The sequence below is a fragment of the Pinus tabuliformis genome, chromosome 8, assembly GCF_031772625.1.
Source record: "Pinus tabuliformis cultivar Carrire ecotype Pingquan chromosome 8, CPIR1, whole genome shotgun sequence".
NCBI classification, from domain to species: domain Eukaryota; kingdom Viridiplantae; phylum Streptophyta; class Pinopsida; order Pinales; family Pinaceae; genus Pinus; species Pinus tabuliformis.
Genome location: NC_142294.1, coordinates 1,657,190,588 through 1,657,201,595, shown reverse-complemented (window position 1 = coordinate 1,657,201,595; position 11,008 = coordinate 1,657,190,588). Strand labels below are relative to the sequence as shown.

Genomic DNA, 11,008 nt, shown 5'->3' with positions numbered 1-11,008 from the left:
TTGGTCCTTAACTGTCAGCTTGAAGCTTCTGCTGAATTTCTTGTAGAGTAGCAATATTGCCTTCAATAGAGGCTGTGACCACATAATCCTCATCCAGCCAGGGCTTCAATCATGCCTTCAGCATTGCATCTACCTATTCTTTCAACTGCTTGGCCTCCTGCAGCTTCGTAAGTCTCTACATGAGAGCAAATATTTGCATCGTACCTTTTACTTCGTCATAGCACTACTGCAGTCTGACACTTTTGTCTCCAGTTGTTGTACATTAGGGTCCTCCTGCAGGCTCGTCAGGACCTCGAACGACTATTCAAAAAGTTGTGTGTGATCTGATACTACATTGTCTACCGTCATTGTCGCCTCTGTGACAGCGGTTGCTCACTTCTCCCTTACTTCTAGTAGAGTGGAAGGTTGGGCCTTCAAATGTAGATTTGCAATCTGTAGGCTCAGCTCTAGCTAAACCCGAGCAAACTCTGTGCGAGCTGTTAGTTCCAGTCTTTGCATCCTGTCACCAATGATCAAATTGGGCTTTTATAAGTTTGTTCATCAGAAGTGCCTCGGAAAGAGCTTTCCAATGGTATATCACTCCCCCGAAACAGGCTTCTGGATCAAAAGATATGACCAAATGAATAATTGACTCAAAGATCAACCAGTGTAGTAGTTCATGTATTTAATGATCCTGAGGAAAATGAGATGCAGTTCTTGGTAATTGAGAACCTGCTTCCTATTTGTGGCATAGGGCAATGTACATTTCTAACAGTGATATTAATTTGAATGAAAAAGATCTTCAGTTTGCTAAGGTGGCTAGACCATCAATGGCTAAGCAGACGTATCATCAAGCTCTACATAGTTTGTTGAAGTGTCCACTAAATGGTTCATTTTTTCTTGACCATGCTATAACACTAGCTATCCATATGCAGCAGGATTTAAAGAGACTATTGGGGCCATCAAACCATAGAAGCACAAGCCCTCCACTTACTCTAGTTCCTGGGAAGTGGGTTTGCAAGAAAAATAGAACTAAAGGACAAACAAGACATTAAAAAAAAAAAGACTTTGGAAGAGGAAGCTAGGAGATGCCAGTGGCTGGTTTTGTGGCTGGATTGTGATAGATAAGGAGAGAACATAGCATTTGAGGTCATAGATTTCTACCATGCTGCTAATCCGTATCTCAACATATGGTGAGCTCGTTTATCTGCTTCGATTGAAAGACATATCCATGAATCTGTGCAAAGGTTGGTCCGTCCAAATCAGTTTTGTGTAGATGTAGTTGATGCCAGACAAGAAATTGATCTTAGAATTGGTGCCTCCTTCACTTGGTTTCAAACTATGCTATTGAGAGATACCTTCTTGCTTTCTTTTTCTGATGATGAGAGAAAGATTATCTTAAGCTACGGACCTTGTCGATTTCCAACTCTTGGTTTTGTTGTTGAGAGGTACTGGGAAATACAAGCACATGAGCCAGAAGAATACTGGACCATAAATTGCTCCCATACTTTTGAGGATGGTACAAAAACATTCAATTGGGTGTGGGGGCATTTTTTTGATTGCACATTAGCAGTGATAATCTATGAAATGTGTGTGGATGAACCCACTGCAACAGTTACAAAAGTTACTCAACAAGAGCGGCGTAAGTATCCTCCTCATCCATTAAGTACAATTGAATTAAAGAAATGTGCCTCCCATTATTTCACATGAGTTTGGAATATATTATGAAGGTAGCAGAGGATCTATACCAGTAAGGTTTTATAAGTTACCCATGTACTGAAACTGATAGCTTCTCAGAAAATACAGATTTACAGGCTATTGTGCGGGAGCAACAGAGAGCATCCTTTGTGGGGTTCTTATGCACAATGGCTTCTTGACCCTGAAGAAAATCTTTGGCAAAATCCTAGTAATGGTGGTCAGAATGACAACGCACATCCACCTATACATCCAACAAAATTTTCAGTTGGGGAATCTGGTTGGAGTCAAGATCACAAGAGGATTTATGAGTTGGTTGTTTGTCATTTCCTGGCTTGTGTCTCGCAACCTGCCCTTGGGGCTGGAACAATAGTTGACATTAATATTGCTGGTGAAAATTTTACAGCTTCTAGTCTCATGGTTCTAGAGAGGAATTACTTGGAGATTTATAGGTATGAATCTTGGGGATGTTCAACTATTCCAACGTTTATGACTTGACAACAGTTTGTTCCAACAAGATTAACACTTGATGCAAGTATCACAAGACCACCCCCTCTTGTGAGTGAAGTTGACTTGCTAAGTTGCATGGATAAGACAGGAATTGGCACTAATGCAACTATGCATGATCATATTAAAAATCTATTAGATCAGTGCTATGCTACTAAAGATGAAAATACACGGTTTTGTCCAACAAACTTGGGCGAGGCAATTGTTATGGGCTATGATGCTATGGGATATGAACTCTGGAAGCCATACCTTCATGCCATGATGGAATGTGACATGAGTATAGGTTCAAAGAGTAAAGCAAAGGTTTTGGAGACTTGCTTACAGCAGATGAAAGCTTGTTTTCTAGATACAAAGTCAAACAAGGAGAAGCTTTTTGAGGCCATGGAACTTTTCTTTGAAAGGTCCCAGATAGCAGGAGGGGATGATCACCGAACTATTGGCGAGATTGTTTCACACTGTCAAGTTTTCCAAGAGTCTGATATGGCGCTCAAGAAGAAGCCAGATGGAAAGTTCATGGTTGGCTGTCAAAATTTTCCACACTACAGAAATGTTGTGTGGTTTCCTGGATCAATATCTGAGGCATCTGTAACCAATCAATTATGCAATACCTGTGGACCAAGTCCTGTTTTCAAAATCCAGTTCAAGTTTCAGCGAATGGAAATACCTGTTCAGTATAGCACGGAACACTTGGGCTGCATTGGTGGTTGTGACAGGATCCTCAGAGAGTTGATTGACATATGTGGGACAGGTTCTCGCAATTCTTTCACTGGTTCGGCAAGAGGACAACAGCCTGCACAAGCTCCACGGAACAATAGAACTCAAGCTCCTAGGAACAACAGGATGAGAAATTCTAGGCAGAGTCTATGTCTACATTGTAGACAACCAGGTCATAGTTCCAATGAATGTCCGCAACAAGCTCCTCGGCCTCAAGGGCGTCAAGTTGGTCATAGTTCGAATGAGCCGCCTCGGCAGCCTCAAAGGCATAGAGCGGGTTCTACTGGAACACAGGAAGCGCTTTGTGAGAGCTACCAAATGCCTTGTCCTTTGCGAACTGCCAACACTGAAAATAACAGGGGAAGACGATTCAATACTTGCCAGACATGAAGTTGTAACTTCTTCAAATGGGAGGATTCAATTCAAACTTCTAACGCAAGTGTTGGAAGAAACCGTGGTGGCACTAATGGTGAGGGGAACAGAAGAAGAAGGGTGATTCGAACAAACAACAGAAGCGATAGGGGAGGAAAAGGAGATGGGAATTTTGTAAGTGCTATTGGTGAAGAGGTTGTAAGGAGGTGCTTTGTTTGTGGAGATCCTTCGCATTTTGCAAATGCTTGCCCAAATCGGGCCACATAGACAATGACAACTATGTGCATGTTTGCAACCCTAGCGATGTAAAAAATTATCATATTTGGTTGCCATTTTCTTTGAAAGAAATCCTCTTCAAATCATCTATCCTCAGGCACACATAGTTGCATCTATAGGTCGAGCATATTGACAGGATGTTAAGCATATTATCTATTTTTGTTTTTATTAAAACCCCAGTTTTTATTTTAACATTATATTGTGAAAGGGGTTTCTCTGAAGTAAATTGGTTGTATTCAGAGGATATTTTATGTAACTGTCTATTACAATGGTGTCCATGGCGTTCTGAATGAGTCTTTTTTTCATTGGAAAAGTTGATGATGCTTCTCAACATCTTGTTTGATCTACATATGAGTGTTTGGAGAAAGCGATAGCTATAGTGAAACTGGGAGTAAGATTCGGTGAAGTGGGAGAGATTATCAGTCGACATGCTTCAATGTCATAGTGTTACAGGGAAAAGTGTCTATTTAGAAATGCTCTATCCCACTAAGGTGTGACATCTACCTTAGAAACAAACAGAGAAAAGATACTTTTGTTTTTCCTTTATGAATTATAGATAGAGAGGAACAGAAAGACCAACCTCTGTCTTGCCCAATCTCCTGATTTGATCCCTCTCTTCTTTGATAGTCCTCAGCTACCTGCTCCCTTGCATGCCCAGCTTCACAAAGTACCTGTAAGATCACAGAAGCATAGCACTATACAAAGACATGGATCTATAATCATAAACAATCTAGGGTCAGATGTAAATTGACCATACAAATGTAATAAGCATCAATGACACAAAGGCATGGAGGAAAACTCAAATAGCTTTTATTGATAAACAAGAAAAGAGCCAAGAGGAGTTACAACTGGTTGTCCTGACCCAGCATCAACCTCCCAGCAAAGAAGCCCCTCTTCACCTCAAACAAAGCTTAGGTCACCCAACAATCTGATGTTTGTCTCAGAAAACCAACAGCAATTCCTTACAATATGCAAAATTCCAGCCTCTGGATCTCTGGGATGAGGGATCCATATATAGATATCTGTAAGGGGGATGAGTCAGCTTGTGATTTGATTAGTGTCTTCTCTCTGATACTTCTTGCTTCCACTTGGAGACTGATGGCCTCTTACTCATCCTTGGTCGAATTCAGTGAGGCAAGTGTCAAAGGAGAAGATTCTGGAAGCTTCCATTGCCTCTCCACCTCGCGGAATGACACTGCCATTTGTCATTTCTCGCCCATAGCACCCCACAGAAGGGACTTTTGAAATGCAACACACCCTCACAGTGTATTTGGGTGAGATGCAATGCACCTAGCAAGTGGAGCAGCTACAATTATCCTGTTTTGACCAATTCTGAGCAGTTTCTCATGGAGAACTTCTGGGAGAAGCTGTAATTTGTTGACCTTGTTCCTTTAGGGGTTAGAAAAACAATTTTAGGGACTTAAGAGCCCTTGTTTTATGGACATTTCATGCTTGGGGTTGTAGGGCCCAAAAATTTTTATAACAGTTGCCCCCTAAAGTATGAGGTCGTTAATCTTTTGGTGTCGGGTGAAATGCTTTATTATGAGGATCCGAAGTTCTTTCAATGCTGGGAGGAGACCTATAATAACATACAATACAATACACTATCTTCATACTATTTTCATGATCTAGCTGAGGCAGGCATTCCCATTCTCAGCTTTATAAATTCATTTTCATGTACATAGGACAGACAATCGTCTGAGTGTAGACTGATGATTCTGATAGAGCCATCATTCTTTTGAGTGGATGATTATCTGTGCAGCAATTATGTACATTTAATGTCTTTATTTCCCTGAATATATATCGCAGCCCAGATGGATGAAACTAGATCCGGGGTCTTCAATCTCGTCCGATCTTCACACGAAGTACAAGTCGATCAATGTGAGAAATCTTCTGAAGTCGAACATGGAAAGACATCGCTTGATTACCATTCAATGATGTAAACTGTTAACAAGCGCGAGAGGAATCACCGATAATGATAATGACCCTCAAGGTACTACAGTACAATTCACGTGGTGTGAATAAAGGACTTGGCGTCGAACACCACGCAAAATCTTTCAGTCGAAGGTCATTGATGTAAACCTGTCGCCGGAAGTGAGAAACTTTCCATTGAGGCATGCAAGCTCCAAAGTACTGAATGGGGTGTTCCTAGATCAACTTCTTGGATAATGAGCTGATGTCGACAAGAAGTGATCCGTCACAGGAGGGCCTTAATGAATCCCACATCAATGACACGGAACGGAGCAAATGATTTTAATGGAGGTGAAAATGATCTGGTGATATAAGGTTCAGGGTGGTGGTCATGAAAGAATGGAGTATAATGTATGGTAGTGGGTGAGACACAGGTGAATTCTCTGAATGACTTCTCTTGAACATATCGGCGACACTGATGTGATGGATTGGTAGCATTAACCCCAAATGTGGATGGTATGGCGTGACCATGGTGATGTGACCGGTGAATTAAACAACCCAACCCAACTCGGACACGGAGTGGAAGTGTCATGTTCAAGAGCGACTTGCTACCAACAAGGTTTCTTTGAGTTTTCTTCCCAATTTTCCCCAGTCATTGCTGACCAATACCTCTTTATTTTTGTCAAGCTTGAGGAGGATAACATATGCTTGTTCTATAATTTGCCCTTCGGGCAAACCCATCGCTATGTTTTAACGAGCCTAGCGATAGTGAAACTCGTTCTCGTCTATAGACAAGTTTGTCGCTATTAATCTTTTTAACGAGTTTAACGACAAAGATAATTCGGTCCTTTTCAATTTTAGAGAGTCTAAAAAGGGACGTAAAGGTAACTCCAAAATTCCTTTTTCGTCATCTAATCCCTTAAGTCCGAAAAAGTATAAAACAATACAGAAGGGATGAATTTTCGATACTTTTAACGAGCCGAACAAAACAAGCGCTCGATATTTTTGTGTAATAATCCCTCAGGTCCAAAAAGATTAAAATCTAGAAGAGGGATAGCACTTCCTGTCCCTTTAACGAGCTGGAGAGGCCAATGGCTCGGCAATCTTTTCATATTTTACGAGTCAGTTGAAAAGAGCTTAAAGGAGACTCGTCTTTTGAGGAACGAGTGATAAAACGGGTAGCAGCTGATTCCAGGTAAGGTTTGGAATTTTCCAATCACGATAGTGTCACAAGGATGGCTAGTGAAATCACTCTTCGCAGTTATTCCTCAAAATGGGTAAACAATCAAATGGAGGTGAATGATCGGCCAATGAAAAAGTGGAGGTGACGGTGCAAACACGACCAAGGCTTTAACAGCTGAAGTACTACATTCACGATGGTTATTTACCGGGGAATAGTTCATTTTTTAACGAGCTTAAATGCAGGGGGAAACATTTGCTCGTGTCTTATGTTTATTTTTTAGCAAGCTTGAACTATGTGCTAAAACTGCTCAATTGAATGGTCCCTTTTTTATTTTACCATAAATAGCTTTGTTCTTTCAAAGATTGTACTGTATTTTCAAATGCTTCATCAAACTAGTCAGAAATGAACAATAGATGCTTGAAAACGAGTTAGAACACTAATATTTTACTTTGAACTACGTAAAAAGTAATGAAAAAATGTTTTTACCTCTCATTTTACCATTTCATTTGAACTTTGGTTTGTTGGAGCTTTGGAGGTGCTTTCCCCCTTTGATTTTCATCAACTGATTTCGGGAGATTCTGTGGATGATTCTCGGTGCCGTCTGGACCAGGTAGGAGCTAAACCTGATCTCTTCCATTTCATGGTTTCCATTTTACATTCTGAGCTTGATTCCTAGTTTTTCTGAGCCCCTGGGTTTGAAAAACTCGTTCTGCTTTCAGCGCACCCTCTGTGTATCGAAAGGTGCGCTGAATGTTGGCCTGTCTAAAGGCTATCTGACATTCAATGCACTCAGAACACTGCTGTAGGTGCGTTGGGCGCCGAAAAGGAATTTAATGCACAATTTTTTATGGAAATGTTGCTTGTTTCTTACCAAAATCAGGGTCTAACTCTTCTCTTGTTTTTTTTTCAGAGATCTTTGGAGTAAGATGACCATTACATGACGAGAACATGAGCATGAAGAAGAGGACATGCTTGCCCTACATGATCCGGTTACAGTAAACGCACTGCGGAACTGTGGCTTGTTGAAGTTCTTCCGCATTTCTAGCATGAGACAGCAGATCAACTTACTGCAGTATTTGCTCGATGCTTGGGATCCTACCAACCAGGTTTTCCAGATCAGGGGAAAATCTATCCCCTTGACTGTAGTAGACATCTATTTCTTGACTGGCTTGTCGAGGCGGGGTGCCCCCATCTCTTTATCAGGTTCGGCCCGAGGAGGCGACTCTGTGAGAGATTATGTTCGCCGATACTGTAGAGAAGGATCTCGGCCGAGTAAAGACGGCAAGATCATCATCCGTGATGTCACTGACAGGTCCCTCAGGACTATTCTATTTACTTTTGGTAGGATGGCCGGCGGTGCGGCTCTTCATGTAGCCAACTGATCTTATATGCAGTATGCCTTGGAATGCCTCCAACCAAAGGTGTTCAACTGGTGTGACGCAGTACTTCTTGTGATGAAAAAACAGTTGACCAAGATAAAGAGAGGGAGGTTGAATAACTTTGGGTATGGTTCTATTTTGACCGCCTTTGCCTTGGAGAAGATACCACTGATGCAGCCGCAGTATATTGCACTCGATTTACCTTCACCTACTGAACCACGTATGCAGAGATGGGTTGACCATATGTATAGGCATGCTGGTCAGTCTCGGATTTCATTTTCTGATACCTTCTTCAGGGTGTTTGATTTTAGGAGATGGTTTATTCCGAGTATCCATATGCGGGTATGGACTTCCGGGGTGATCCAGATTTAGTATTGCCGGATGGCGAACAGTGGGGCGCCATTGGTAAAATCTTTGACCATATTCCTGTTTATCATTTTTCATTTATAATTTCCTTGTGCTTTATTCTATCAAGACTTTAATCAAACTCATGTGTACATGCAGATGTTGGTCCTGTTCGTCCAGTAGTTTGCCTGAGAGTACCAGCTGCTGCCCCAGCAGGAGAGGCCGTCGGAAGGGCTATCCTTCGTGACCTCGATGTGGCCGAGACTCTCATAGCATTACAGGAGCAGGTTGAGGGCCTCACTCTTGGTATTCCAGATGGGAGGACTGACGAGCTACCTTTGAGGTTACAGTGGCATACTACTGGTGTGCCAAGACGATGGACTCGTCTCTTACGCATGATCGCACAGGCCGTGACTTGCTATCACGAGCATCATTAGACTAGGGTGCCCCCTAGCATTTTTAGTTTTTTGGTCATTTGACCGATTTTGTCTTGGTTACAGAACATTATGTGTAAACCATAAACAGTTATATATATTTTTGATTTTCGGGGTTTTATTTTGGTTAAGTTACATGATCCACATGCAAACATTGATAGTATGTTTTCATTTATAAATGTTGCAAATGTCTATCTAACACATAATTTTCTATTGAGTCAGTTAATGTGTTTAAGTTTCTGGAAATGTGTTGATATTGAATAAAATCAAATTGTCTTTCCAAAATCTTAACCCTTAGGAACATGCGATAAATAGCTGGGTTTCGGATGGAATATATACCCGTGAGTTGTAGTATTACGAGTTGTGAGTCTAGCCTGACAATTAGTCGGCGTATACCATATGTGATGGCATCAAAGAGAAGTTCTATCAACGCGCTATATTCAGCGATGTTATTTGTTGATCGACCAATACATACCCCTCTGAAACTTACTAACTCGCTGCTTGGATCAAAAATAGCCCAGGCTGCGGAAGATAGGTTCCGCGAACTACGACTCACTCCGTCGGCATATCCAACACATGACTCCAATAGGTTTGACATCTACAACAAATGTAAAAAGTGGATTACTTGACCAAAATAAACACTTTAGCGAAAACAAAAACATAACAAAAGCATACAGGTTACCATTACGCATAGTAACGCTTGAGGTACAACCCATTACGAGGTTGCGCCAGTGGAATTCCGTCATAATCCATTAACTCGTAGGCTCCTTTCGCTAACACTCGTTTAACAATATAGGGGCCCATCCATAAAGACTTAAATTTACCTGCTCCCAATTTATCGGATTCTTGGTCGTAAAGTAAGACCAGGTCACCTTCTGAGAAGACACAGGGTTTGACATTTTTGTCGAACTACGCTTTGACTCGTTTCTTATGGGCTTCGTTAGCCAAAGCGGCATCACGACGGGTTTCATCCAATTGGATTAATTCCAAGAAACGAGCTTCTTCTTCTGAAGTTCCGGGGAGGAGATCAATTGCGAGTTTGAGAGACGAGATTTCGCACTGGATTGGTAAGACTGCTTCCAGGCCATATACCAGTTGGAAAGGTGTAAACCCGGTTGCATTCCTTACCGATGTTCGGTAAGCCCACAAAGCTGAGTACAGGATTAGGTGCCATCTTCTTTTGTGAACTCCAATCATCCTTTGCAGCATGCGCTTTAGGACCTTGTTGATTGCTTCAACTTGTCCGTTGGCTTGTGGATAATATGGAGTAGAGCTGTCGTGAGACAACCCTAGTTTGGCAGCTAATTCGACCATCATGTGATTGCGAAAATGCGATCCATGATCTGTGACTATAGCCTGTGGTATGCCGAATCTAGCGACTACATGATTGAAAAAGAAGAGGGCAGTTGTTTCACCAGTATTATCTAATGTAGGCATCGCCTCGACCCATTTGGTAAAATAGTCAACTGCGACTATGATATACCCATGCCTCCCGGTCGAGGTGGGGTTACATGTCATGAAATCGACGCCCCATTTGGCGAATGGCCCAACAGCCACTATTGGCTGCAGAGGTGCGGGTGGTCTTCTGGTTTTGCTATCGAAAATTTGACAAGAATGGCAACTTCTGACTGCGGTTATGCAATCTTTGAACATTGTTGGCCAGAAGTATCCTGCTCATAAGATTTTTTGTGATGTATCATATCCAGATTGATGCCCCCCACACGCGTCTGAATGACAATCATTCAGGACTTTTTCGGCCTCCTCATGGGTGAGGCACCTTCTCAGAACTGTATCGATACCTCGTCGGTAAAGTGAATCACCGACGATCATGTAGTCTTTTGCTTGGTATCGAATATGTTTTTGTTCGGAGTGGGAGGTGTTTGGCCTGTACTTTTGGGTTTGGAGATAAATTATTATATCTCCATACCACTCATTGCTTGAAGATATCAGAAACAAACTTCCGTCCACAATTGTTTCTTCGGATGTTTCATCGTTGGACGACGATGGGAGATCGCACAATAATTCTACGAAGACTGGAGCTTTCTTCGACTTGGATTTTACAAATTCCAGATCAAACTCTTGTAGGATTTCTATTCATTTTGAATATTTTCCCCCCAGCAACTGTCGCGACAATATATAAGTCATGGGGTTGCAATCTGACAGAATGGTAGTTTTCCGAAAGAGGACATAGTTTCGAAATCTTTGTATCGCTT

The 11,008-nt window shown here is 41.8% G+C and overlaps 1 pseudogene; it reads left to right on the top strand.

The window, feature by feature from the left end:
- Positions 1-737: 737 nt before the first annotated feature.
- On the top strand, positions 738-3,408 carry LOC149242547 (DNA topoisomerase 3-alpha pseudogene; annotated as a pseudogene).
- The last annotated feature ends 7,600 nt before the right edge of the window (positions 3,409-11,008 follow it).